Source organism: Equus przewalskii, chromosome 24, assembly GCF_037783145.1.
Source record: "Equus przewalskii isolate Varuska chromosome 24, EquPr2, whole genome shotgun sequence".
NCBI lineage: Eukaryota > Metazoa > Chordata > Mammalia > Perissodactyla > Equidae > Equus > Equus przewalskii.
Window position 1 is genome coordinate 23924067 of NC_091854.1, and position 5656 is coordinate 23929722.

The 5656-nt window shown below is 37.1% G+C and overlaps 1 long non-coding RNA gene across 1 annotated transcript; it reads right to left on the reverse strand.

Annotated features, from left to right (window-relative positions):
- Positions 1-4287: 4287 nt before the first annotated feature.
- LOC139079195 (uncharacterized) lies at positions 4288-5164 on the reverse strand. The gene is made up of 3 exons (XR_011532568.1): positions 5063-5164; positions 4665-4724; positions 4288-4407 (listed from the first exon to the last, which is right to left on the reverse strand). It is a non-coding gene; the product is annotated as an uncharacterized lncRNA (long non-coding RNA).
- Between the last annotated feature and the right edge of the window lie 492 nt (positions 5165-5656).

The following is a 5656-nucleotide window of genomic DNA, read 5'->3' on the forward strand; positions in this document are numbered from 1 at the left end:
GCTGTGGAATCCACAAGTTCATGACTGTGCACTCAAGCCTCCTTTCAGCCAGTGAACCATATTCTGTATGTGGCTGCAGATCATTCCTGCTAAAAAGGAGGACCTGCTGAAGAGATTCAGTTGACACACATCTACCTGATTCTATGTCAGTCACAATAGTTTGGCAGCATCATTTTCATATCCAAAGGACACCTATGGGTATTTTGTGTACATCATGGTATGTTGATGTATGTTTAGGTTTGTTGAGTCCTTTTCAATTTTTCTTTTTGTCTCTTCTTTACCTCCTGTCTTTTCTGATGACCTTGAAACTGAATTCCTCTGTTCTCTGTAGAGATGTACATACATAATACCATTAACATATAATTTGTGGTAGATAGAATGGCTGTCTGCCCTCCATGGTACACTAAAGAAGTCCACATCCTAATTATGGAAACTGTGAATATGTTACCTTATGACAAAAGTGACGTAAGGGTCTTGAGATGGGAAGATTATTCTGGATGATCTAAGTGGGCCTGATGTAGTCAGAAGGAAGGTTATAAGAGAAGGCAGGAGGTGCCAGTCAGAGAGATGTAACAATGGAAGGACAGCTGGAGGGATGCACTCTGAAGAAAGAGGGAGGGGCCATGAGGCAGTGACTTCAGGTGGCCTCTGGCAGCTAGAAAAGGCAAGAAAATACATTCCCTTAGAGCTTCCAGAAGGAACATAGCTCCATTGACACCTTGAATTTATCACGTAAAACCCATTTTAGACTTCTGACCTCCAGAGCTATAAGATAATAAATGTGTGTTGTTTTAAGCTACTAAATTTGTGATGACTTTTTACATTAGCAGTAGAAAACTAACGCATATTTCAAGTCAAGTAAGCACTTTGGGAGAGAGGGCACTCAAAGTCGCATTAATCTCATCCAGAATATGCCTATCTTCTTCCCTTCAGTGAAGTTAGTTGGAGGCAGTCCTGCCCAAGAGCACACAGGCATTTAGAGCTGAATGATTGAGATCCACTTATCTTGCTTGCTTTGGCTGCCAGCCTGGCCTGGAAGCTGTCTCACCCAAGATGGCCTAGGAGACTACAGAGGGGCCAAGGTCCTGGTATCTTTTTTGCAATGTCAATTGCCGACTTTCTTGTTTCTTGGCAAGATCGGTGTAGTACAGATGGCCTATCCATGCAGAAGTTGTTCTCTTTGTCCCACAGAATCTAATTCATACTGCTGAAGATAGTTTGCCCTTAGGGTTTCCAGCAATTAAAACTGCCATTCTCCCATTTGAATACTCTCTTCCATCTGGATTGTTACAACAGCTGTTTTCCAACTCTTGACTGGACAACGTTTGTAAGTGGTGTGTGTGTGTGTGTGTGTTTTCTCTGATTCTATGTGTATTTTAAAAAGTCAACTAAATGATAGGGCTCTCATACTATACATCCTAGCTGATTCATATTGCCCCACCTCTCCCAGTACCCTACAGAAATGCTTTCTCATGCCTAACCATGCATTCATCGGGCACTTTGGATTTGTTCTACCACCTCTCTCCTGGCAGCCTCAAACCTTTTATAGGCTCCTGTTGGCACACACGTAATGGTTCAACAAGCACAGGGAAAGGCCTAATTGTGGTTTGGTAGCTCATAGTTCTCCTCACTAAGCTCACGTCATCTCTCCTCATGACAGTGATAATTAGACCAAGGAGAGTGCCAAAATTTCTCTTAAGTTCACCCAGCCTGCAAGCCCAGACAGGCTTAATTACAAGTCAATGTCAACTTTTAAATTGAGAAGCAGAAATTGCAGCAACACAGAATTAATGGGGACACTAAATTTGAAAGCCATCCCTAAGAACTCAGAGGGTCTCACTGTCAGAGAGGTCTTTTGTTTCATAGAGTTTACTTGTTGTCATATGCATATATAGTTGTTCTACAGAAAACTTGATAGCTGATTAATTGAATGGATTATTTCATAAAGAGCTAACCATCTGTCAGGTCAGGGACAGTCCCATCCTGCCAGTTGTCTAATAAACTATAGAGGACCAATAGTGGAATATGAAGCTCTTGTTTTAGACTGTAGGATGGATATTTGGTTTGCTCTAATTATTTGTGTGCCAGGATGGGGTATTATATCCACGTCATCCTTTTTTTTCCTTCTGTTTCTCACTCCTGGTTGAAGGGGTTAAAGGGGAAAAATCTTTGGTGGAGCAAAAAGTAAAGATTTTGTTAGCTATTGGCTCATCAAGCAGTAATGGTTAGTGGAGGTTGGGAGGTGGGGCAGGTGCTGACTCTGTTCAGCTTGTATATTATGTTCTGAAGAATCTGAAAGATGCTTCCTTTGAAAATGGACAGTGAGGACTGACTGTTGTGCTTTTAGTAAATAGGACTTTAAGAAAACCAGGAAGGACCATAGAAATAGGTGAGAGGTGTAGGAAAACAAAGGAGGGAGAGCAGGAAGAAGATGCCCGTCCAAGGCTGGCTGTAGGTGGACTGCAAGATGACCATGAGGAGAAAGCTAAAATATTTTGCACCAGCTTCCTGTGTATTTGTGACAGGCTCAGAGAGTGAACACTAACTCTCTTAATAGTCTGCACTGAAAAGCCTTCCAGATGCTGAGCATGAGTGAGGGATCACAAATATAATATTGTAAGACCCTTTCCTAATTCAATACTTGCTCTCTCAAATAAACATGACACCAAGAAGTCGAAAAGAAACAAAATATTCTTCCTTTAAAATTAACTATCACAAGGTGATCTACATGATACAGGCTTTGCTCTCCTGCTATCGAATTTGTGGTTCTTATCAACTTGGTAAACAGTCCATCCCCTTCACTCAAATGCCTATGGAAAAGACTTCTGTGTAGCTTCAGATATGAACTCACTGTGGAAAGGGAATAATAAATACAACTGTTTTTAAGAGCAAGGGAGGAGAAGTATATTATAATTAGCTGAAGGACTTTTTCCAGTTTCACTCTCCCTTCCCCACCATCCTTTTCTGATACACCCTACAGAGATGCATGAGGAGTGTAGTCTGAGAACACTGCGGGAGTGAATGGTATTTCCACGAGTCCCTCCTCTCTTGAGAAGCCCTACGTCTGAAACTTTAAATGATTACAAAGCAGCGGGGTAATATCTTGCTGTGGGTTTAATCTTGGTGTCTTCATCCTTGCTTTCTCCCTTCAATACAAGATATTTGATGGCAAAGAAGTAAAAATTATAAAGGAGTCTGTAAATTCTAATTTTTAATATCCACTAGCTAGTTTCAGAGCTCACATATATTATCTTAAAGGAATGCATTTACTAACCTTAGAATTAATTTACTAATATTAGTTTACATATTGACAAGGTGTTATACAGTAAGTTCTTAGCTAGATTATTTATGTATACTCTTTTATTTAACCCTTATAAGAGCCATTTGCATTAGGTAATGTTACTACTTAAAATTATGTTCACTTTATTCTTGATGTAAAAGTAATTCATAGTCATTGTAAAATTTTGGAAAAATAAGGAAGAGTATAACAAAGAATATAAAAATAATCCATAACTTTAACATCCAGTAATAACTACTGATAACATTTGGCTTATTTTTATGTGCACATATATGTGTATTTTAACAAATATGAAAGTGCAAATTCAATATAAGTGCAATAGTTATGAACCTTAAATGTAACATAAAGCACTTAACCAAATACAGCCAAATGTCACCATGTATGAAGAGAGCACATTGTTGTCGAAGGATCACGTTTCTGCCGGAACTCTCCTATAACGATTACAGAAACTGGACCAAAGGTGAAACGTTTGCCTCTGCAGTCGCTCCCTCTCCTTTCTATTCCTTTCCTAACATTTTCATTTCTGCAAACAGGATGCTGCAAAACTGGGCACAGTGCAGTTTGCCCTAGTTTTTACTGGATATTTTCAGAGAGTTTGACTTAATATTACATCTGGGGAACTTTACTTATGATTAAATATTCATGAAGCATGTTTTTTAGCATTAGCATAGTATCTCATTTTCAAAACATCTAATTATTTACTTACCTACTCCCATATTGTTAATTTAGTCTGTTTCCAATTTTTCATTATTGTGACTAATATTGCTGTACATATATTTTGCATAAATCTTGGTCTGCATGTCAGATTTTGTCTTGGGGTAAATTTCTAAAATAGAAAACATTGGATCAAAGTGTTTTCATTATTCTGTGTCTCTTAATATAGATTGGATAATTGTTTCTAGAAGTGTATCAATATGTAAACCCATCAACAGTTAATGACAGTGCTTATTTTATTGTATTAGCTGACACACAACATCCTTAAAAAACTGCTCATTTTCTAGGGGGTCGGCCCTGTAGCTGAGTGGTTAAAGTTCCATGCGTTTTGCTTCAATGGCCCAGGTTCATGGTTTTGGATCCCAGGTGTGGACTTGCTCCACTCATCATCCATGCTGTGGAGGCATCCCATATACAAAACAAAAGAAGATTGGCACAGATGTTAGCTCAGCACAAATCTTCATCGCCAAAAAAAAAACAAAAAAAAACAAACCACTCATTTTCTAATTAGGTAGTCAAAAAAGAGTAGCTGTCTATAAAAGGTTTAGTATGGTGGTTATTGCTAGGCTGTGAAATTAACCGGATTTGAAGTTGGGAAGACTTGGAAAATTCTAGGCATAATTTCTTCTTTAAAATAAGAAAATAAACTTACCTCATAAGGTTGAAGTAAGAAATTAGTTGATTGTTTTATGTAAATCATCACTTGTATTACCTAGAAGATAGTAAGTGCTCCATAAATAATCATTGTTTTAATGAACTCATTTTATTGAATTATGTCTATAAAGTTTTGCATTACATGAATTGCCAGTGATTTTCAATTGCAGTTATTAGTAATGAGGTTGAACATTTCTATATAAGTTTTTCAGACATGATACACCATTTGCCTGTTTTCTCTTACAATCTTATTTTTTAAATATCTTGTATTTTTAAGTATTTTTTAAATCTTGTATTTTTAAATATTTATTTAAATATTACATAACATTTTTAAAAATATTTAATGAAATCTTTATATATCAAGATTGCAAATACATTGTAGTTGAAACAGCTTACCATTTTTTATTTGCCTTTCTATGTTATTAATACAGAGTTTTGAATTTTATATGATCAAATGTTCTAATGTTTCCTCTGAAGTTTCTTCCACTGCTTTTACACTGAAAAGAACTTTTTTTACAAGATTAAATGAACCTTCACTTTTTTATTGCTGCTTCTTTTTCATTTTCCTGGCTGAAAACGTAACAAGAATAACAGCTAAAGAATTTCCTGGTATTCATGTTCCCTCCATAAAATATGGGAATGGATTTGTGTGCGGGGGTGTGGGGGATGTTGTGCACATTTGGACATTGGGGACAAAATGTGAGGTAGTGGAACATTTATTGGAAAAGGAACAAGAAATTCAGTCCTCTCTCTCTTCTGCATGGAGTTGTTTTTTCTTTTAGTTTACATCTCTGAATTTGTTCTGCAGAATTCCTTCTACAGTAGGGAGGATCCAGTGAGGCAGAACTTGATAATTGTTACCTCCTTCCCACCTTTCTTTCTAAGAGCAGCTACCACTGAAAATTTGCTACACATTTCTCTATCTAGAGATGGAGACGTCAAATCATTTTGGAACATATCTTTATTTTTGGAAAGAATCACTTAGTGACT